The sequence below is a fragment of the Orcinus orca genome, chromosome 12 (assembly GCF_937001465.1).
Source record: "Orcinus orca chromosome 12, mOrcOrc1.1, whole genome shotgun sequence".
NCBI lineage: Eukaryota > Metazoa > Chordata > Mammalia > Artiodactyla > Delphinidae > Orcinus > Orcinus orca.
Window position 1 is genome coordinate 72,444,569 of NC_064570.1, and position 25,015 is coordinate 72,469,583.

Here is a 25,015-nt window from a genome sequence, read left to right on the forward strand (position 1 = left end):
AACAATACATTAAAAGGATCATACAGCATGATCAACTGGGATTTATCCCAGTGATGCAAGGATTTTTCAACATCCACAAATCAGTGTGATGCACCACATTAACAAACTGAAGAATAAAAACCATATGATCATCTCATTAGATGCAGAAAAATCTTTTGATAAAGTTCAACATCCACTTATGATAAAAACTCTCCAGAAAATGGGCACAGAGGGAACATATTTCAACATAATAAAGGTCACATATGACAAAGCCACAGCCAACATCATACTCAATGGTCAAAAGCTGAAAACATTCCGTCTAAGATCAGGAACAAGAAAGGCTGCCCACTCTCACTTTTATTCAACATAGTTTTGAAAGTCCTACTCACAGAAGTCAGAGAAAAACAAATAAAAGGAATATAAACTGGAAAGGAAGAAGTAAAATTGCCACTGTTTGTGGATAACATAGTATACATAGAAAATCCTAAAGACACCACCAGAAAACTAGAGCTCATCAATGAATTTGGTAAAGTTGCAGTATACAAAGTTAATATACAGAAATCTGTTGCATTTCTATATACTAACAACAAAATACCAGGAATAGAAATTAAGGAAACAAACCCATTTACCATTGCATCAAAAAGAATAAAATACCTAGCAAAAAACCTAAGGAGATGAAAGACCTGTACTCTGAAAACTATAAGACACTGATGAAAGAAATTGAAGACAACAAAGACAAATGGAAAGATATACTGTATTCTTGGAATGGAAGAATCAATATTGTTAAAATGATCATACTACCCAAGGCAATCTAAAGATTCAATGCAGTCCTTATCAAAATACCAATGACATTTTTCACAGAACTAGAATAATTTAAAAATTTGTATGGAAACACAAAAGACCCTGAATAGCTAAAACAATCTTAAAACAGAGCTGGAGGAATTAGGCTCCCTGACTTCAGACTATACTAAAAAACTACAGTAATCAAAACAGTATGGTACCAACACAAAAACAGACACATAGATCAATGGAACAGGATAGAAAACCCAGAAATAAACCCACACACTTACAGTCAATTAATCTATGACAAAGCAAGCATATACAATGGGGAAAAGACAGTCTCTTTAATAAGTGGTTCTGAAAAACTGGACAGCTACATGTAAAAGGATGAAATTAGAACATTCTCTAACACCGTAAAGAAAATTAACTCAAAATGGATTAAAGACCTAAATGTAAGACAAGACACTATAAAACTCCTAGAGGAAAACACAGGCAGAACACTCTTTGACATAAATCACAGCAATATATTTTTTTTTGGATCTGTCTTCTAAAGTAAAGGAAATATAAGCAAAAATAAACATATGGGACCTAATTAAACTTAAAAGTTTTGCACAGCAAAGGGAACCATAAACAAAATGAAAAGACAACCTACTGAATGGGAGAAAATATTTGCAAATTATATGATCAATAAGGGATTAAGATCCAATATATATAAGCAGCTCCTACAACTCAACATCAAAAAACCCCAAACAACTCGATTAAAAAATGAGCAGAAGGGCTTCCCTGGTGGCGCAGTGGTTGAAAGTCCGCCTGCCGATGCAGGGGACATGGGTTCGTGCCCCGGTCCAGGAAGATCCCACATGCCGCGGAGCGGCTAGGCCTGTAAGCCACAGCCGCTGAGCCTGCACGTCCGGAGCCTGTGCTCCACAACGGGAGAGGCCACAACAGTGAGAGGCCTGCGTACCGCAAAAACAAAAACCAAAAACAAAACAAAAAACAAAAAACAAAAAACAAAACAAAACAAAAAAAAATGAGCAGAAGAACTAAATAGACACTTTTCCAAAAAGGAAATACATATGGCCAGGAGGCACATGAAAAGACGCTCAACCTCACTAATCAGGGAAGTGCATATCAAAACCACAATGAGACATCACCTCACACCTGTCAGAATGGCTATCATCAAAAAGAACACAAATAACAAATGTCAGCAAAAATGTGGAGAAAAGAGAGCCCTCCTACACTGTTGGTGGGAATCTAAATTGCTGCAGCAACTGTGGAAAACAGTAATGGAGGTTTCTCAAAAAACTAAAAATAGAACTCCCATATGACCCAGGAATTTCACTCCTGGGTATATTAAAAAAAAAAAAAAAAAAAACACTCATTGGAAAAGATAGATACACACCAATGTCCATAGCAGCATTATTTACAGTTGCTAAGATATGGAAGCAATGAAAGTTTCCATTGATGGATGAATGGATAAAGAAGCTGTGGATGTTTACACAATGGAATACTACTCAGCCATAAAAAAGAATGAAAATTGGTCATTTGAAGCATCATGGATGGACTTGGAGGGCATTATGCTAAGTGAAATAAATTAGAGAAAGATAAATATTGTATGGTATCACTTATATGTGGATCTAAAAAATACAACAAACTAGTAAATATAACAAAAGAGAAGCAGACTCTCAGATACAGAGAACAAACTAGTGGTTACCAGTGGGGGAGGAGGAGCAATACAGGGGTGGGGGGGGTGGGAAGTATAAACTATTGGGTGTAAGATAGCCTCAAGGATGTATTGTACAACACGTGAAATATAGCCAATATTTTGTAATAACTGTAAATGGAAGGTAACCTATAAAAGTTGTATTAAAAAAAAACTTGTTTGGGAAGCCTTATTTGTGGTCTCAACTTCCCCTCAATGAATCTTACAGATGTTAATAAAAACATTAGATTAATTAATGTTTATTAAATTAACAGGGAAATTTGAAGAAGCTGTGGGGAAAGTCTAAAGACTTCTCCCCAATAAGGTGGAAATTTTAAAGGGAACTGTCTGAACAGGATGGAAATATTTCGATGGTTATTAACAAGTGAAAAATCTTTTGATGGTTATTAAGAAATGAAAAATCACCATCAAAAAATCTACAAACAGCAAATGCTGGAGAAGGTGTGGAGAAAAGGGAAGCTTCCTACACTGTTGCTGTGAATGTAAATTGGTACAGCCACTATCGAGAACTGTATGGAGGTTCCTTAAAAAACTAAAAATAGAGCTACCATATGATCCAGCAATCCCACTTCTGGGCATATATCTGGAGAAAACCAAAATTCAAAAAAGACACATGCACCCCAATGTTCATTGCAGCACTATTTACAATAGCCAAGACATGGCAGCAACCTAAATGTCCATCAATGGAGGAATGGATAAAGAAGATGTGGGGTACTTCCTGGTGGTCCAGTGGTTAAGACTCTGCACTTCCTATGCAGGGGGAGCTGGTTCAATCCCTGGTCGGGGAACTGAGATCCCACCCACCATGTGGTGCGGCCAAAAAAAAAAAAAAAAAAAGATGTGGTACATATATACAACAGAATATTACTTGGCCATAAAAAAGAATGAAATAATGCCATTTGCGGCAACCTGGATGGACTTAGAGATTACCATACTAAGTGAAGTAAGTCAGAGAAAGAAATATATGATATCAGTTATATGTAGAATCTAAAAAATGGATACAGATGAACTTATCTACAAAACAGAAATAGAATTTGGATGTAGAAAACAAACTTATGGTTACCAGGAGGTAAGGGGGGGAGAGGGATAAATTGGGAGACTGGGATTGACGTATACACACTGCTATATATAAAATAGGTAAATAATAAGGACCTACTGTATAGCACAGGGAACACTACTCAATACTCAGTAATGGCCTATATAGGAAAAGAATCTAAAAAAGAGTGGATATATATATATATATTTATAACTGATTCACTTTGCTGTATACCTGAAACTAACACAACATTGTAAATCAACTATACTCCAATTAAAAATTAAAAAAAAAACAAGAAATGAAATAAAATGGGCACTGATGGGATTAAACAAAGGTTTGGATACCATGCTACCTAAAGTTGAATGGGCCAAAGGGAACCCACTATTGGTCCCCTCAACCATAAAGGGCCCCAAACCAAGTCTACTCTATTTACCCCAGTTGAAAAAAAATTATTAAGTCTGAAAGAAAATTACATTGAGATACCTGATCAGAAATTGCGTGGGGCAACAGTTAGGCCAAGTAATCAAGTTGAAAGATTGACAAAGAGGGGCTGAGTCCCTTGGCTCAATGCCTCATTGGGGACCCCAAAGCCTTTTATACAAAAATGGATAAAACAGCTGGAGGATGCAAAAGAAAGTTTCTGGGACTCCTTGTAAGACCTAGAATTGTTGATAGGGTCCTAATGGAAGCTGAAGGTAGAATACCTGATAGAATTGAGATGAATGTTTATAATAATTGGTATATTTAAATGGGCTTTATATAAGATGGCTACATCTCTTTTGCCTAATTATATTATAGGGTAGACATGTCTCAGTGGGGAATGCTTCCCCTGTGTGATATTATAAGACAGGGCATATGAATCTGTCCCTCAGTCAATATTAATTAAACATACTAAAGGAAACTAATAGGGTTACCTGAGCCCACACAATATAAAGTAAAACCTTGGGGCTAATATTCAGGGACTAATAAAAGGAAATTAAAGAAAATGCAGCTGGGCAAGTCAACCTGTTGATATCATTTAGGTGGCAAACTATTTCCTTGGGAAATTAGAAGCAACTGTCTCTGTTTTACAAATCAAAGTGTAAATACATCCCACAATGACCTGGGACTTAAGCCCGATTAGCTCAATCAGATAGAACTTGAAACTGAAAGAAAAAAGTAGAAAAGAGGCCCTTTAAAACTCAAACTGCTGGACCTACTAGAGAATGGACTTGAGGACACGGGGAGGGAGAAGGGTAAGCTGGAACGAAGTGAGAGAGTGGCATGGACATATATACACTACCAAATGTAAAATAGATAGCTAGTGGGAAGCAGCCGCATAGCACAGGGAGATCAGCTTGGTGCTTCGTGACCACCTAGAGGGGTGGGATAGGGAGGGTGGGAGGGAGGGAGACACAAGAGGGAAGAGATATGGGGATATATGTATATGAATAACTGATTCACTTTCTTATAAAGCAGAAACTGACACACCTTTGTAAAGCAGTTATACTCCAATAAAAATGTTAAGGAAAAAAAATAAACCTCAAACTGCTGGAAAGCCTCCCTCATCCAAAATCTAATTCACAGCCTCCTTAAAGATTTAATCAAGGACAAATACAAATCTTAAGTCTTTCCCACAAACGGTAAAAAGCCTTAGTCATCTAAGCAAATGAATTTAACTTATTCCAACTTATTTATAAACTACTAAGTTTATACTGTAATACCCGATTCATGACTGCTTTAAAATGAAGCCATGAGATCTCTAGTTATATCTGTTTGTATGTCTGTGTGTACATTATACATACATGTCTCTACCTCCAGATAGTATTATCAAAATTAAATTTATATAAGAGCTCTACTCAACTGACTTAAAAGCACTTACAAATTAAATGCTTCTAAGTGTGGCAGACACTAACCCAAATGAATGTCAAGTTCACATGATCTGGAAAATATTCAATATTAATTAATATTCAGAATTAAAGTTTAAGTTGTTGGTTTAATTCATATAGCCATGTCTTACTTTTATTGCACCTAGGTTTATTTTACTAAAAGTCAGATAAGCCCCTATTATCTCTTATAAAATTTATCAATGAGAAAAATAGCCTCGGATGATGGCTGACAGTCTAATATCTCAAAGTTTTCATGGGCAGTCAAACATAATTGAACGTAATTGTTAGGAACAAGTAAATTAGATAGATGGGGTAAGGGCTTTAGGTGAACTCTTTAAATAATTATATTTTGTGGTATGTCTACTGAAACATACTTTCTCCAGATTTTTGGTAACTTGAAATTTTAGTTTTGCTAAGTTAAATGATGAAAATTCATTAAATACCAAGATCATTTACAAATTAAGATATTGAAACATTAACATTGAACACAGGCTTCTCTTTACAGAGAAACTAAAGATATTTAGGACTATTAATAAAAATGTTTGGTGCCACACTAAAATTTTTAATAAAAAGCACATGTTTTTAAAAATCATAAGTAGTATTTATAGTTTTGCCAATCTACAGAATGCTAATTAATGTAAAGGACAGTTTATAATTGCTTACTTCTTAGTTTTCACTAGAAATTAAGTTTTCAAAAAGAATTCTAATTAATATATGTAATTAAGACTACTAAAATTAATAAGGAAAACACCTTTGTATGAAGAGAAAAAGGGTATAAGGAGTGAAAATATTTTGTTAAGTGAAAGAAAGTAATTTTATCCTGGAGAGAGAAAGGGAAAGCATAGGACAAAACCTGAAAGTGAAAAGAAAGTTATGGAAGGTTTGAGGGCAAGGAGCCCCAAGAAGAGTTTTATGCATGGTCAGGACTGGCTAAGATTAAAATAAAATGTAATTGAATAAATCAATTTTAGTATTAAGAGTAGGCTGGTACAAAACTAAAATATGGTTCCCTCTGTGTTAAGAGAACAAAGTTTTCTTGGAATATTGATCTGGTTTTGATAACCAATTGTAAAGTTTCTTTTCCTTTTAATTAATCTATTAGAAGTTTCTGTATTTAACTTTAAGATCTTTTATTGTCACTTTGGTTGAATATTAAGCATTGTTTCAGACTGACCTATGATCCTATTTGACCAAGTGTTTTAAAACCTTTGGGATATTCTTTAACAAACTTCCAAGTCAAACTTTAAATAAAGTTATTTTGACCTCTAGCTAACTTTGGGATATTTTAAAAGGCCCCTGAAAGATCCCAAAGAGATATATTAAACTAATTAGGTTTATTTGGTATGTTAAATTACATGGGAAATACTGTGAAATAACTAGTGATAAACCTTCTTTGGTTATACTGTATAGGTAAATGTCATTAATACAGATGCTCCAAAAATTATACGGAATTCCTAAAAATCTGCTATGTCCTAGTATAATGTAATCATATTCCTAGTTATCGAAAAATGTTCTATGTCACAGAAATAACCAAGTTTCTTGTCCGTTGCATTGTAATAAGATCATAAACCATGCCATTTTAAGTTGTCATTTATAGACAGTCACTGTTTTACTCTGATGCTTTTACAAAAATGAAGATCTTTAAAGAGATTCATAAAAAGGACTTTACAAACCAGCTTTCTGATGACTTTTAGATCATACCACTGAACTGGGTAAAAAAAAAAAAACTCTAGGGGAAAACCTGATGGCTTCAGTCCGATCAACAGGAATTAATTAATTACATGGGACTAAATGAACTGATAAATATGATTTATACTTTTATGACTTGTCAGAAGTATTACCGGCTTTTAATCTTTGTTTTCCAGAAAACCTTTCCTCTTACACAAGGACTTACAAGTTGATAAAGTATACCTTTGTAAAAAAAAAAAAAAAAAAGATTAAACATTTATTTTTTTTCTCTACCTGATCCCTCCAGAATCTGGCTTCTTCATTTGGCTGCCCTCCGGACTTGGTGACTTGTTGTGATCCAGATTATGACTAGTTATACTAATCATTGTTTCAATTTGTTCTCTGTTGTTTTCAAACTGTTTATGCTTTGTGACTCTCTGCTATACTATAAACTTATTAATGTTACTAGCTATATTACTTATATTCTGTTTATTTTATAAGATTGTTATCTCTTGCATTGCTCAATGTATAACCAGGCCTTTGACAAAATTAGTGATGGTTAAATGTCTTGAGGCAATTGATCACATATATAAAATAACTCTGTATAGCATTGTAATAGTGCAACTCTATAACTCTACATAGAATTGTTAATAGTGTAATAGTTCAACTCCAAGTCAGATGGAATCTTCATCTGACTTAGAAATAAAACTTCCTAGCACCATGGGATAAATTGGTCATGAAATGCCTCCCAAACCTTTGTTGAATTTATGACCAACAGGGAATATGGACAGGGAATGTTGCCTGCCATTCTAGTAAACAAATAATGTTGCCCCTCATTCCAGTTCTACAACCATTAGCCACTGCAGCTGCCCACTGACAGTGTGCCCTGAGGTGAATTCAGGATGAAGAAAAACAAAGCATTCTCTGCTTTGGATACTGGCCCTAGATGTTAAGATGCGTATTTCAATGAGCCCAGGCTCCTGTAACTTCCCATACATAGAAAAGCACTTAAAATCATTAACTTGAGATATCTGTTCTCTGTGATTAGCAGTAATCTTTTGATGTTCAATTACATGGTTTTTATTCAGCAAAAAAACTCCTTTATTTCCTGGCTCCTCTCTTACCTCTTCAGAGCTATCTGAGAGGCTGTTTCCCTAGCTATAGTCCTTAGTTAAGATCCCCAAATAAAACAACTTGTAACCTAAAAAGAAAGCACACGAAGAGGAAATCCACCAACCTGGAAAGTATTTTCGCAATATGTATATTCAAGAAATACTTAAATATAAAGAACTTTTACAAATCGATAACAAAAAGTCAAGCAACCCATTAAAAATGGACAAAACCTGAACTGACACTTTACAGAAGATATACAAATGACCACTATGTAGAAGAACAGGTGCTCCATATTGTTTGTCTTTGGGGACAATGCAATACCATAGGTAACATTCCAAACCAACTAGAATGGCCAAAATTAAAAATACTGACAACCTTAAATGTTGGCCATGGTATGAAGCATTGAGAGCTATCATACATTCCCAATAGGACTGTAAAATGATACAACCTTTTCAGGGAACTTTGGAAACTTTTTATAATATTACACATACATATATCCTGTGACTCAGCACTTCCACTCTTAGATATTTATCAAAGAGAAATGAAAACATGTCCACAGACAGACTTGACCAAGGACGTCCAGAGTATCTTTATAACACCGAAATATCCCACATATCCATTAAGAAAATGAATAAACAAATTGTGTAATATTTATATAATGGAATGCTAACAGCAGTAAGTAGGAATGAATACTTGTTGGCAAGGATGTGGAAAAACTGCAATTCTTGTACATTGCTAGTGTGAATGTAAAATAATGCAGCCTCTGTGGAAAGCAGTTTGGTGATTTCTCAAAAAGTTAAAACACAGAATTATCCTACCAATTTCACTCCTAGGTATATGCCCAGAAGAAATAGAAACAGGTACTCAAATACCTGTACACAAATACTCATAGCAGTGCTCTTCAAAAGAGCAAAAAGGTGGAAACAAATGTCCATCAACCAATGAACGGATAAACAAAATGTGATACATATATGAAATGCAGTATTAGTCAGCCACAAAGGAATGAAGTACTGATATATGCTACAATGCAGATGAATCTCAAAAATCATGCTAATGAAATCAGACACAAGGGCACATGTTGTATGATTTCATTTATAGGAAGTGTTCGGAATAAGTAAATCTATAGAGACAGAATGCATCTTAGTGGTTGTCAGGGGCTGGGGTTAGGAGAGAACAGGCAATGACTATTTAATGGATATGGAGTTTTCTTTTGGGGTGATGAAAATGTTTTACAACTATATAAATAGAAGTGGTGGTTGCACAACAATGGGAATGCAATGAATGCTAGTGAGTCATGCACTAAAAAATAAAAGGAATGAATGACTTATACAATTGACCCTTGAGAAATATGGGTTTGAACTGTACAGGTCCATTTCTTATGTGATTTTCTTTGTTACTAAATACTACAGTACTACAGGATCCATAGTTAATTGGATCACATGCAGAACCACAGATATGGAGGAACCCCATACATTGAGGGCAGGCTATTAAGTTATACATGGCTTTTCAACTGCACAGAGGTTCTGCACCCTTAACTCCTGGCATTGTTCAAGGGCCAGCTGTGTAAGTACCAATGTAGATGCGTCTCAAAAATGTTTTGAGCAACAGCACTTATATGCAACATACGTACTATATGATTTAATTTTTAAAATTTTTATACAATTTTTAAAGGTTACTTTCCATTTACAGTTATTATAAAATATTGGCTATGTTCCCCGTGTTGTACAATAAATCCTTGGGCCTATCTTACACCCCATAGTTTATGCCCTCCCCTCCCCACTGGTAACCACTAGTTTTCTATATCTGTGAGTCTGCTTCTTTTTTGCTATATTTACTAGTTTATTTTTTTGATTCCACATATATGTGATATCATACAGTATTTGTTTTTCTCTTATTTCAGTTAGCCCCTCCAAGTCCATCCATGTTGCTACAAATGGCAAAATTTCATTCTTTTTTATGGCTGAGTAGTATTTCATTGTGTGTGTGTGTGTGTGTGTGTGTGTGTGTGTGAGAGAGAGAGACAACTTTATCCATTCATCCATCAATAAATACTTAGGTTGCTTCCACATCTTGGCAATTGTAAATAATGCTGCTATGAACATTGCCGTGCATGTATCTTTTCCAATGAGTGTTTTTTTCTTTTTTTTGCTTTGTTTTTGATATGTACCCAGGAGCGAAGTTGCTGGGTCATATGGTAGTTCTATTTTTCGTTTTTTGAGAAACCTCCATACTGTTTTCCACAGTTGCTGCAGCAATTTACATTCCCACCAACAGTGTAGGAGGGCTCCCTTTTCTCCACATTCTTACCAACATTTGTTATTTGTGTTCTTTTTGATCATGGCCATTCTGACAGGTGTGAGGTGATGTCTCATTGTGGTTTTGATATGCACTTCCCTGATTAGTGAGGTTGAGCATCTTTTCATGTGCCTGTCAGCCATATGTACTTCCTTTTTGGAAAAATGTCTATTTAGTTCTTCTGCCTATTTTTAAATTGGGTTGTTTGTTTGATGTTGAGTTGTATGAGTTGTTTACATTTTGGAGATTAATCCCTTATTGGTCATATCATTTTCAAATATTTTCTCCCATTCAGTAGGTTGTCTTCATTTTGCTTATGGTTTCCTTTGCTGTGCAAAAGCTTTTGAGTTTAATTAGGTTCCATTTGTTTATTTTTGCTTTTATTTCCTTTACTTTAGGAGACAGATCCAAAAAAATATTGCTGGATTTATGTCAGAGTGTTCTGCCTATGCTTTCTTCTAAGAGTTTATAGTACCCAGTCTTAACATTTAGGTCTTTAATCCATTTTGAGTTTATTTTTGTATATGGTGTAGAGAATGTTCTAATTTCATTCTGTTCTAATTTCATTCTGTTACATGTAGCTTTCCAGTTTTCCCAGCACCACTTATTGAAGAGACTGTCTTTTCTCCATCGTATATTCTTGCCTCCCTTGTCATAGATTAATTAAGTATTTGGGTTTATTTCTGGGCTTTCCTGTTCCATTGATCTATGTTTTTATGCCAGTACCATATTGTTTTGATTACTGTAGCTTTGTAGTATAGTCTGAAGTCAGGGAGCCTGATTCCTCCAGCTCTGTTTTTCTTTCAAGATTATTTTGGCTATTTGGGGTCTTTTCTGTTTCCATACAAATTAAAATTTTTTGTTTTAGTTCTGTGAAAAATGCCATTGGTGTTTTGATAAGGATTGCACTGAACCTTTTTTAAAATTTTTTATTTACTTATTTTTTGGCTGCGTTGGGTCCTCATTGCTGCGTGTGGGCTTTCTCCAGTTGTGTTGAGAGGAGGCTGCTCTTTCTTGTGGTGTGCAGGCTTCTCATTGCGGTGGCTTCTCTTGTTGCAGAGTACGGGCTCTAGGCATGCCGGCTTCAGTAGTTGTGGCATGTGGGCTCAGTAGTTGTGGCTCATGGGGTCTAGAGTGCAGGCTCAGTAGTTGTGGCGCAGTTGCTCCGCAGCATGTGGGATCTTCCTGGACCATGGATCGAACCCGTGTCCCCCGCATTGGCAGGTGGATTCTTAACCACTGCACCACCAGAAAAGTCCCTGCATTGAATCTTTAGATTGTTTTGGGTAGTATGGTCATTTTAACAATATTGATTCTTCCAGTCCGAGAATACAGTGTATCTTTCCATCTGTTTGTGTTGTCTTCAATTTCTTTGTGTCTTACAGTTTTAGGGGTACAGGTCTTTTTGCCTCCTTAGATAGGTTGATTCCTAGGTATTTTATGGTAAAATCACATCAAAAAGAATATGATTTAAGTCAAAATTTCTTGCTGATGGGATGCGGCGATTCATTGGAAAGGAGCATTTTCTGTGATAGAAATGTTCCATGTCTTGATTGGGGTTGTGATAATACAGATGTATGTATTTGTGAAAATTCATTGAGGTATGCACCAAGGTCTGTGCGTTTAACGTGTATGTAAATATCAATTAAAGAAAATTTTAAAGGACCAAAATACTATGAAAATATGGGCAAAAAACCTGGACAATTCACAAGAGTGATATTTAACCATTCACAATAAAAGAAATGCAAATTAAAACTCCACTGAGCAATTTCTCATTTATCAGATTGGCAAAAATTTTAAATCTTGATATTATACTCTGACAGTAAGTATGTGGGAGACCAGTTAGTTTTATACATTGTTATGGTGAGGAATTTGGCAATATCTAGCTCATGTACATATGTATTTACCCTTTAATCTAGCACTCTCACTTCTAGCAATGTATCCATTTTAGTCTGTTAAGGCTGCTACAAAAAAGTACCACAGACTGGCTGGCTTATAAATAGAGATTTATTTCTATTTTCTCACAGTGGTGAAGATGGGTAGTCCAAGATCAAGGTGCCAGCATGGCTGAGTGAAGGTGGACTTCTCATACCCTCACTTGGTGGAAGGGGCTATAGAGCTCTTTTTCTTTAAGAATAAAAGTCCCATGCATAAGGGTCCTATTCTCATGAATTACAACATGTGAATTTTGGGGGGACACAGACATGCAGACAGGCAATATTCATGAGACACACCTCTAATAATAAAATACATGTACAATAGGTCATTCATTGCACCATTACTTACAGTTGCAAAGTACTGGAAATGACCTAAATGCCCAAACACAGGAAGTTGAATAAAATATGGTACAAATAATTGAATACTGTGCAGCTTTAAAAAATTAAAGATCTCTATGATATAGAGTGATTTCAAAGATATATTGGTACATTAAAAAAGTACCAATAGACTCCTGGTTTCAGGCTCTGCATGCAAGGAGCTTGGAATCATGGCTTCATTCTAATAAGAAGTATAAGCTTGAATAGATTGGAAAATCAAGAACTCTACTTGGGGATCCATAAGAGGTGAGGACACAGGACAAACTGCTGCCCCCAAGTTTGGAGAGACAGGTAAATACAGGCATCACAGCTTTCCCAGAGCAGACAGTCATGTGTGAAAACCAGTGAGGCAATCAGTGCTGAGGTAGAAAACCTGACCTATAACTGGTGAATTGCTGGAAGCTCCGTGTGATAACTCAGAGTTAAAACTTAGGGGGACCCAGTCATGAGGGGCTCCCACAATAATGTGAGATTCACCTCCAGGAGCTTGACCAGGTTCCCACAGTAGATATTGGAGAAAAATTCCCTTGAGCCTCCTGCAGGCCAGGGGAAAAGGAATCATTTTACAATATACCAGAGCACTTTCTTCTTAACAAGGCCTGCTCTCAGGTGAAACCAATTAACCAGAGCCTAATTCCTGGGAATTATCAAAGGCTAACTGACCTGGGGTGGGGAGGGAGAAGGGAAATACCCAGTTCTAGTAGCTCTAGCCATTATGTTCCACCTGAGGCGGGGGGAGGGGGGGAGGGGGGGAGGGGGGGAGTGGGGTGGGTTCTGAGAAACTCTTATGAAATTCACAGTCCAGAGGCATAGGCTTACTACAAGACTGAGACCTAATCACAGGACTATAGAACTCTTCCCCTCCCTACAACTTATCATCACTTTCCTGAAGGCTTATTCACAGCAGTTCCTTTTACCTGGTCCGTACTGTTGGCTATCAAAAAATTGCAAGGCACATCAGAAGTCCAAACACACAACTTGAGGAGACAGAGCAAGCATCAGAACCAGACACAGCAGGGATGTTGGAATTATCAGACCAGGAATTTAAAACTTTAAAGATTCAACTGAAATTAATTTAAAATTTAATATGCTAAGTTCTCCAATGGACAAAGTAGACAGCATGCAAAACCAGATGGGCTACGTAAGCAGAGAGATGGAAATCCTAAGAGCCAAAAAGAAATGTTAGAAAAAACCCACTGTAACAGAAATGAAGAATGCCTTTGATGGGCTTATTAGTAGATTGGATATGGCTGAGGAAAGAAGCTCTGAGCTAGAGGATATATTAATAGAACCCACAACAACCAAAAAGCAAAGGGAATAAAGACTAGAATACAGAATATCCAAAAACTGTGCGAAAACTGCAAAACGTGTATAACGTGTAATGGGAATACTAGAAGGAGAAGAGAAAACAGAATATTTAAAATAATGACTGAAAATTCCTTAAGTTAATGTCAGACACCAAACCACAGATCTAAGAAGTTTAGAAAACACCTAACAGGATAAATACCACAAAGACTACACCTAGGCATATGATTTTTAAACTACAGAAAGTCGAAGGTAAAGAAAATTATAACCTCAAAGAAGCTAGATGAAAAAACACCTTACATACGGAAGAACAAAGATAAGAATTACAACCAATTTCGCTTCACAAAGTCTTAATACAAAATTATACATATAGTATGCTGCTTTTTGGTTAAAAAAAGGAAATAAAAATATGTGTATTTGCTTTTGCAAAAGAGAACACAGGAAGTATAAACTAGAAATGAATGGAATTGCTTACCTTCAAGGGTGGAGTATGGGGGAAAGGAGTAAAAGGGATACAGGAGGGAAGGAAACTTCTCTGAGTATACTATTGTACTTTAGAGTTTTGACTTTTGGACTCATACTAATATATTGTATATTCAACAAATAAGCTTAAATCAATCAACATGGGAGAAAAATATCCTAAAACTGAATGTAAGCAGAAACAAGTGAGCCCACCTGTACTTGAAATAAATAACATAATCATAATGAACCCATTACTTTGATTTATATACTCTCAGTTTTAAGGGCAAAAAAAAAAGTGGGAACCAATCTTTTTCTTTTAAGATTTTCTAAAATAGTGGTGTGAATATGGCAATTCTGAAACTCACACGATTGTACTGTAGGACTGAGAAAGTGAGCAAACATAGTGAGAGCGCTGGGAGTCAAGGTCTTGCTGTGAAATCAGGGAGATACAAATATGGACAGGGAGGCAAGGTAGAATTAGACGTGGGGTTGGATTGGAATCAAGGAAATTTATATAAACTCCTGATCACCCCACCCACAAGCCTGCAACCCTTGTAGTTGCCCAGCCCTGAGACCAAAGAAGGAGCTTGGAGTCAGCGACAGAGACACCCACGATTTACTGAACAGGGTATCTTACATGTCAGAAGTGAAGGTCCTGGAGTGGTACCCCTCTCTGTGCAGCGGCCGACTGCAGGCAGAACACGCAGCAATCTTCATTACTAGTGGAGGGAGGAGGCTACCATTTATAGTGGGAACTGATGTCTGGTTGGCTCCTCAGTTACCAGGGAAACCAGTGGCTGGGGCAGGGGTCAAGCATTATAGGCAGTTACTAATTAAGCCCTATAATTAAGAGGACTGGCTAGTCCTGTGGGTGAAGCTGGGACTGGTTGAATAGGGGGTGTACAGAGAGCAAGAGAACAGTCATCTTGAGTGGCCTGCATATCTATCTATCTATCTATCTATCTATCTATCTATCTATCTACCTATTTATCTATCCTTAGAAGCGATGACACCAGAGTTGCAGTGAACAAACCTTGATTCCAGGTCCTGGTTTCTAAATATCATTTTTCACTAAAAGGAACACAGGTGGCTTGGAGAAATGGTTGAATGGCTGAGTCCAGGGTTGGGGCAGGAAGGGTTCAAGATGAATCTGGAACATCTTGTGGTAACTGAAAGTAAGAAAGTCAGAATAAAATGATGGGGTCATGTCCCCAAAGACACAGGAGCCAGTTTGAGCCAAATCTGGGACAATTTGAGCATCAGTGGATTATAACCTATTGAATAAATTAAGCATCTCTGAGGTCATACTGATAACAAATAGCTAATTAGGTAAGTATGGTAGATGGGAAAACTGTTTGTGAGAATAGAATGCTAACTAGTAAACATAAAAAGAATGGTGGTGCATGACAGTCTCAAATTGTACAGATGTCCAAGGGTTATAATTAGACTGAGTCTCTACCTTTCTGCTGGGACCAATCACAACCTCTGATATCCTTCTACCAATACTCCACCTGGCTTTCTGTTCCAGCCACAAAACAAGGACACTTTCATTTTCACCCGCCAACCCAGACCAAGTGATTCTCATTTAAGCCAAGTGAGGACACAGGTAATTACCACTGATTAAACCTTGGAATCTCCTGGAAAACTTGTGCCTCTAACAGCATCTGGGCTCCAGCCTCAGAGATTCCAGTTTAATTGGCCTGGGGTGAGGTGCAGGTGTCAGCATTTTTAAAAAGGTTGCCAGATGATTCTTTTGCGTAGCCAGGTTGAGAACTACGGGAATCAAAAACCACAGAGATTTCAGCATAGAAAACAAAGCATAAGAATTCATCAATATTCAAGATCTTACCTTGCTACATAAAATATCCAAATTTTTATCCTATCTGGGTGTTTAGTTCCAACCAGTTTCCTATGTGACTACATCTGCTATGGAAAGGAAGATAGAGGTTTGACCTTTACCCTGATGAGTCAGGGAAACTTCTGGTTTGGGGAGGACTAAATGCCTTCAGAATTAGATGCTCCTTTAAGCATTTTGTGGTATTCCCACCTACTCCCTTTTTCAGGAAGGTCAGTAATTGGGAATACCACAAAATGATTTCTAGGTCATCTTTCCCTTTACTGGCAAAGCCACTTAAAAAAAATAAGTGTGTGAGTGAGTCAAGGAAGGAGAAAGGAAAACAGTGACTAAATGATATTGTTGCCCTACCTTGGTCTGCATATCGGTTTGGCTTGTGTATTCCTGATTTCCAGGTCAAAATGTTTTCTTCACATTTTTACAGGGAGCACTGAGGGCCGGGAAGCGTCAGAGGGTTTTTTAATGGGACAGCTTTGATGATGTGATTTAAAAAAAATTCCTTGGTACTAAATTGTAATCAGTATTAAATTGATGGCATGGGTAATGGAAAAACAATTTTATGGATTTTCAAACCCAGTGTCTCTTCAACTCACACGCAATCAAGTTTAAAACCTCTAAAGTTAATCTTCATGAACTGTTCACCAGGAAAACTTCTGTGAACTGCCGTCAGGGTTGATGTGGTTGCTAGTGGAAAAAAGCAAGACAATGTAACTGGTGAAAAGGGAGGCTGCTTTTTGCATCTGTGTAGTCAACAGGTGAAGTCTTGTCCTACTTACTACCAGTAGCTATCATCTAACTTCTTTATTAATTTCTATCTTCATCCCCCCGTCTTCAGAACTGTTGGAGGGAGATCCATGTGAGTGAGCAGAGGTGGAAGGGGTTGTCACCTCAAAATGCTTCCATCTATTTAGATCTAAAATATGGCCCATCATTTAAAAAGAGGCACAAGCCTTGTATTCTGGAAATTACTTTTTCTGTCTGCTGACTACCTTCTTAGCCTCTATACCTGTTCCCAGTTTGCATACTTTCCATTTCTTCTCTCCAGCTGGGGAAATTTTCCCGTCCTACACTTATTACACTTCCTACTTTTCCCATGAAGTCTACCTAGACCATTTTAGCTGTCATTGCTCCTGCAGTCACCTGAAGCTTTTGCAGAACACACCCCAAAATTTCGAACAAATTCTGCTTTTAGTGCTTGAGGCTACTTCACAGGCATGTCTTGTCTTTCTAACAAAACATTAAGCTTTGTTAAACTTTAAGCTGCTTCAAGAAAGGAATAGCTTATACTCCTGAATCTCCCCCAGCATCAAGCACAGCACCGACCATATTTTAGGTTAAGACCTTAGTTAATGATGAACTGAAACAAATACTGTATGCTAACACATATATATGGAATCTAGAAAAAAAAAAAAGGTTATGAAGAACCTAGGGGCAGGCCAGGAATAAAGACGCCAATGTAGAGAATGACTTGAGGACATGGGGAGGGGGAAGGGTAAGCTGGGACAAAGTGAGAGAGTGGCATGGACATATATACACTACCAAATGTAAAATCAATAGCTAGTGGGAAGCAGCCACATAGCACAGGGAGATCAGCTCGGTGCTTTGTGACCACCTAGAGGGGTGGGATAGAGACACAAGAGGGAGGAGATATGGGGATATATGTATATGTATAGCTGATTCACTTTGTTGTAAAGCAGAAACTAACACACCATTGTAAAGCAATTGTACTCCAATAAAGATGTTAAAAAAAAAAAGATGAACTAACCTTGAGTTACAGAGATTTTGCATAATAAATTATGCAAATTATTTGACTGTGGTGTTTCCTTTTGGGACCTTGACTGATACAAAATGATATCATATTTTAGGTGTAAAAAGGGACGTAGCCATTTTGAAAATGCTATGACTTTTTCTTTTGTGAAGCCAAGAATCCTTTTGTAAAATGGAGAATCACCTTCTAATTTATCATTTAAGCAATGTCAATAATTTTTGAGTTTTTTGTCATGACACTTTTTTATATTTTTAAAAAAGATAAAAAATTATATTAAATTTTTTTTCTTTTTGTTGAAGTATAGTTGATTTACAATGTTTTAGGTATATAGCAAAGTGATTCAGCTATACATATATATTCTTTTTCAGATTGTTTTCCATTATAGGTTATTACAAGATAGTGAATATAGTTCCCTGTGCTATACAGTAGATCCTTGTTGTCTATTTTATATATATATTAGTCTGTATCTGTCAATCCCAAATTCCAAATTTATCCCAACTCCCCTTCCCCTTTGGTAACCATAAGTTTGTTTTCTACATCTGTGAGTCGATTTCTGTTTTGTAAATAAGTTCATTTGTATCATTTTTTTAGATCCCACATATAAGTGATACCACATGATATTTATTATCATGACATTTCTACATAGAACTAAGGAAAATGAAAATGTTAAAACCATGGAAAAGGATGCAGTTCACAAATGGCAGTTTTCTGATGCCGTCTGATCACAGGTTTTGATGTGTCTGGGTTTGGTGGTCAGTTTATGAGTAGTTCAGTCCTCAGTTTCCCTCACTCCCTCAGTCTCAGAGCTTTTCTTTCTTCCTCCCTTGGCTTCCCCAAGGACCGGGTTGCATTCGAGCTCTGAGTGGGTATTGTGGACATCAGACTCTGGAACCCCTTTTGGTCTGAATGAGTCATTACGGTTTCCACCCTCAGAGAATTAGTCCCCGGTGGTCTAGTTGCTCTCTGTTCGATGACCTTTTATGGCATTGCTCTGTATGCTTCTTTAAATGATTTAAGTCTTCTGAAATTTCTTCCTTGAGTGTTTCCCAATTCATTCAAAACCTCAGAAAAGATTCTGATCTATTACGTTGAGTAACCATGTCTGCTTAACTAAGTATAACCCCTAAAATAACAGAAAAATGGGTACTGTGTATGATTCAGAAATTTATGAAGATAGAAGATTATAAATTTTTCCAGCAGTCTAAGTCTTAGATGATTGTCAGGGCTTGCTTGCAGAACAGCTGGAATTCGTATTAAGTCCGTGATCTGCAGCTGAATCGGACATTGAGGTGAGCTCATGGAGGACCATGTGCCAATTTTAAGGTTGTACATACTTTCTGTGTAGCTTCCTAAGATTTCTTTACACATAGTGCTGCTGGTTTAGCACGCTTTGTCCTTTGCAGACATCTTACTAATCCATGTAACAAGTGAAGGCCAAAAAGAAACTGTCACCTGAGAGACCAAGGCTCTAGGTGGAGCTGACTTTCCTCCATGACAGCTGAAGACTGACAGAGCTAACAGGCAATGAGACGGATGCATGCCTTCAACTTGGGGATCAGGAAGGGGTGACGGAGAGGCTTAGGCATCAAGTCTCCCGCCTTGAGCATCTGCAATATTATCCAGTGACATTTTCTGACACTGAGATTGTCAGAGGCAAGGATACTGGACAGTGTTGCTGGTGAGGGAACCTGAGCACGTTCTCCCTTGTCTCCATCAGAGAGCTGTCTAGAGTCCCACGAGAGGACCAACTTCTGGGTTTAGGGCAGCCCGTTCCCACTTTCGGACTCATTTAACTATTGGGAAATGTTCCTTTACACTTGGTATTTACATTTATTGTATTCAAATTTTCCTTTTGCATGTCTCCTTGAAACTTTTGCCCAGTTTATTTGAGAAACTTTGAGGACATTCTGGTATGCATCTCAACTTGGCGGATAGAACCCCTAAGGTGATAGGAAAAGGAGATCTTGAGTAAGACTTGACAGCTTGGGAAAGTAGAAGGATTATACATTTTATAAATTGTCATAAGTAGTATATTTTGCTACATAACCAACTTGATTTACTTATTTATGCCCCACCTCAATTTACAAATGATTTTACATCACAGCTTATATCACACATACATAAAATTCAATGATAATATAAAAACAGAAATAGAAACCCAAGACCAAGGGGAAGGAAAATACAAATATGCCACCCTTACAGAGTAACAGAATTGCTAGGATAGGGCTTCAAGTTCAACCCTTGGTCAAAAAGGTGAATGTAACCAATTAACGGTTCTCTTAGAGAAGAGGAAACAAAACAGTTCTTCAGCAGAGGCAAAGCTTTGTTTCACACAGAGATTAAAAGAGACTCACTCAAGGACTTTACATAGTGACTCAGTAATATAGTGACTCTATATAAGACTCAGTAATGCTGAGTCTTTTTTTTTTTTTTTGTGGTACGCGGGCCTCTCACTGTTGTGGCCTCTCCCATTGCGGAGCACAGGCTCCGGTAATGCTGAGTCTTATAATAATCTATGTCCTCAACAAAGGTTCTAGAGTAAACAAGGACTTTTTTTTTTAAATGGTTGTTACTCAAAGCAGCCTTTGATGAAAGCTAGCACGTTAACGTGAGCACCTGTTAAGTTATTCTGAAAGGAGCTAGATTTCACCAAGTGCTTAATTATATAATCTTTTGGAGGTAAAACTTGATTCAAAAATAGTATTCATAGCTTCTTAAATTACTTAAATTTTTTTTAACATTTTGAAAATAATACATGTATAGACATGCACAGGTAAGTCAAATGATCCTGAACCATATAAAGAACTTGCCCGCGTCACCTCCTCTCCAGTTAATCCTGTGCCCCAGAAGTAGTCACATTGCTCTTTACTTCTTTTGGAATTGACTGTTCTAGTTTAAAATTACACTTTAATTTCTTGGTTTATCAACTTTAGATTATATCTATTAACCCAGTGATTTATGAGAAATTAAAAGACCTTTAACCCGTCTATCTTTCCTTCTGTTTCCTAAATGTGTTAGTTATATTATTATTTGCAGTTTTTTTCTGGTACTTGTCTTTAGGGCTGTATTTCAATATATAAATTCTACAGAGCACCTATTAACTGCACACAGAGGAGAGTTTTAGCACACTTCCATTTCCACCTCATGCCCTTGGTCCTGATTCTATTTATTATACTGTTTTTACACTGTCAAGGGTTATAATATTTCCATTATATTCTGTAATTATATTGTCTTTCATTTTCTATATATGGTTTCTAAATGTTGAAACTGGCAAATAACATTTAATATATATTAAATTATATATATGTATTTGTGTGTGTGTGTGTGTGTATATATATATATATATATATATATATATATATTACTATATATATCACTATATCACCGAATATGTAATGTGTCACTTTGGAAGCATGTAGTGTGATTAAACCCACAGAAAAGGAGATGCAAGTTTTTAAACAAACAAACACCTTCCCAATTGAGTTCCTTAAAGGAGATTATTTTAAGCACCGAGGTTAAATTGGTTTTCTTTCTAGCTTTGGTCTTTCCTTAGTCATACATACATGCGACTCTTTCCTCTTTTCCTTACTTCTATCCTCATTCTCAAGTAGTTGGTTCTGAGACAATCACAGCCTGAAGACTTCCACAAGCTCCCATCACTGCATCTATTCACTGCCTGCATCTCCATCCACATAAGTAACCTTTGCTCCTTTTATACGTCTCATCTGAATTCTCCCTGCTCCGAGCCAAGCCCAGCTCCTCTCATTCTGCCTCCAATCCCATCCCCTTTTGCATATGCAAGCACACTGCTCCAGCAATTCCCCTTTTCATTCCTACTTCATCAATTTAATTTCCCCCTCTTGAGATATATGTATACGTATAGCTAATTCACTTTGCTGTACAGCAGAAATCAACACAACGTTGTAAAGCAACTATACTCCAATAAAAATTAATAAAAAAAAATTCCCCCTCTCTACTGGATCTTCCCATGAGCCTTCAAAGAGGATGTTATATTTCATAACAACAAAAAATTCTTTCCTGACCTCACTTTCTCCTCCAGCTACCCTTTATGTCTTCCTTGCTTGTCTAGTAAGAAAACTCTAAAGATTGACTAATACTCACTGCTGCCAATATCTTCCCAAGTTTCCACAGAACCACTCTTATCTAGATCACTAATTACATTCATGTTGCCAAATCCAGTGGTCAACTTATTTGTCCTGTCAGCAGTTTTGATCACTGTTTCTTCCCTGAAACATGTTCTCTTTTTTGGCTTCCATGACACGATACTCCCTTGAATTTCTGCCTATTTCTGTGGTTGCTACTTCTCAGATTTGTTTGCTCCTTTCTTCTCATCTCTCTGACCTCTAAATGTTAGTACATCCCAGAACCCAGTTCTTAGATCTCTTCCCTTTGTCCATCTCTACTCACTTTGGAACTTTATCCAGCCTCATGTTTTTAAATAACATTTCTACCTTGATGATTCATATGTATGTATGTGTATGTTTATATACGTATATATGTATTATATAAAAATAGCTCTCTTTCTCTCTCTTGTATCCTCTCCTGAAGCCAGACTTGTTTATCCAACTTCCTTCTCTATAACTCCACATGTATATCTAATTTCAAACCCAACATGTTCAAAACTGAAATCTTGGTCTTCTCCTCCATGTCTGTTTCTTTCAGCCTTCTTCATCTGAGGCAATGGCAGTTCTATCTGCTAGTTTCTCAGGTCAAAAATGTTGGAGTCACACTTGAGTCCTGTTAGCTTTACCTCCACAATGTACCTAGAACATGAACCCTTTCCACCCCCTCCTCTGCTACCACCCTGGTCTGACCCTCTCTCATACACCTCTTGTTTCCCTGAATCTTCCCTTCACCCCCTTCAGTTTATTTCCAGTACATCAGCTCAAGTGATAGATCATGTCACCCCCTCTGCCTGAAACTCTTCAGTAACTTCCTATTTTACTCAGTAAAAACTGATGTTTACCAATGGCCTCATAGGTCCCATGTAATTTGTCTCCTATTACCTCTTCTCCTTGTTTACTCTACTCCAGCCACAATGGCCTCCTTGGTGGTCCTAGAGCACAATGAGCATGCTCTTGCCTCAGGGCCTTTGCACATGATGAGCACTGCCCTCCCCCACCCCCCAATGCTCTACCCCAGACATCTGAATGGCTAATCCCTTACCTCTTCCAGGTCTTGACGGAGATGTTGCTTTCACAGTGAGGCTGCCCTGATAAAACTACTTAAAGTTGCAACCCTGCAATATTCCCTATCCTTGCTGGATAGCTATCTAACAGTCTAAATATTTCACTTATTTACCTTGTTCCTTATCTGTTTCCCTCTTACTAGAATGTGGGCTCCACATGGGAAAGGATTTTTGTCTTTTCTATTTATTGCTGCAGAAAATTCTTATTTTTTGAGATAATTTGTATTCCCAACTAGAAGCTGTTTTTCTTTATATCTTTGATTAATTGATTTTTTTAAGAGTATGTATCTAGGTTTATCTCTTGAAATCCCTTCTCCTCCACTTGGTTGTTGGTGGCTCTTTCATATTTGATGATCTGTTTTTGTCTCTAGTGCAGAGAAATTTTCTTCTACCATTTCTTTTCTTTCTTTTTTTCCCTCCTTCTACATAGTCCCTGTAATCTCTTTCTCAGACACCTTTTGGTCATATGCCATGTCTTTTAACTTCTCTCTCATATTTTCCATTGCTTTAAATCTCCTCCCTTTTGGGAGATTGCCTTGATTTATCTTTCAGCTCACTGACTTCAGCTGTGTGTATTTTATTATGCAGTTCTTTCACTGCCTTTTTGAAAATATACTTTTAATAACATAAATCTCTTTCTTGTTCTCTAATTGCTCTATTTTACATAGTACTTTGTTATGATAAAAATAACATTCCCAAATGTCTCTAAAGATACTAATTCAGATTTTTGAAAAGACCTCTTCTGTTGTTTACCCCATGGTTAGTTACTTTATAATTTCATTTTAGCCTCTCATTTTAATGCTGTTAGTTTTCCTTACCTTTCCTGATAAGTCTTTATGGTCCACACGTATTTAACATAGGTGGCTGACAGGTATTTCCCCTGAAATTCAGTTGATTAGGTTTTCATAATATAACACATTGATTTTTATCTGGTTATAAATAAATGCATACCTAGTATATAAAATATATAAAATACAGGAAAATAAAGGAAGGAAAAAAGTCATGCATAAGTCATTACCTATAAATAACCACTGTTAAAATTTTTGTGTATTTTCTTCCTCGCATTTTCTAACATACACACACACACACACACACAGTGCCTACCTCTTGCCATTTAAGATACACCAGTACACTTTGGGAAAGACAAGGTCTCTGCTGTCATGAAGATTATAGTCTAGTAGCAGGAAAAGATAGAACTAAAACAATCACATAGATTAGGGCATAATTACAAATTGCTATAATCCAGAAAGAAAAAAGACATGGTTCTATGATTTCACATACAAAATAACAAAAGAAAAGTGAGCTGAACTGGGGTGACAGGAATGCCTTCCTTAGGGACTTGTGATTATGTCCTGCGTGGCACTAAACTAGGTGAAGAGAGGGAGAAGATAATTTGATAAAGAAGAAATATATAAGTATATATCCATCCCTGTGGTAGGAGAGAAAAGTGGCTCTAAAGAAAGGGAAAGAAGGGTGGCATGTGAGAACGAAGGAGGGAGTGGGGTAGGCTGCATTTAAGATTTTTGTCTTTATCTTAAAATCATTTGCAGGACTTTAAACAGGGGGCTTGGCATGATTCGACTTAAGTTTTGAAAGGGTTCCTCTGACTGCAATGAGGATAACTCATCAGTGGAACAGA

General features: G+C 36.9%; 1 long non-coding RNA gene across 1 annotated transcript in view; it reads right to left on the bottom strand.

The window, feature by feature from the left end:
- Positions 1-18,768: 18,768 nt before the first annotated feature.
- LOC117201427 (uncharacterized) overlaps positions 18,769-25,015 on the bottom strand; it is a 294,394-nt gene continuing 288,147 nt past the window's right edge. The window contains exons 9-10 of the long non-coding RNA XR_004483441.2: positions 24,195-24,256; positions 18,769-20,107 (exon numbers count right to left, since the gene is read on the bottom strand). This is a non-coding gene — a long non-coding RNA (uncharacterized LOC117201427). The remainder of the gene's footprint in view (positions 20,108-24,194; positions 24,257-25,015) is intronic.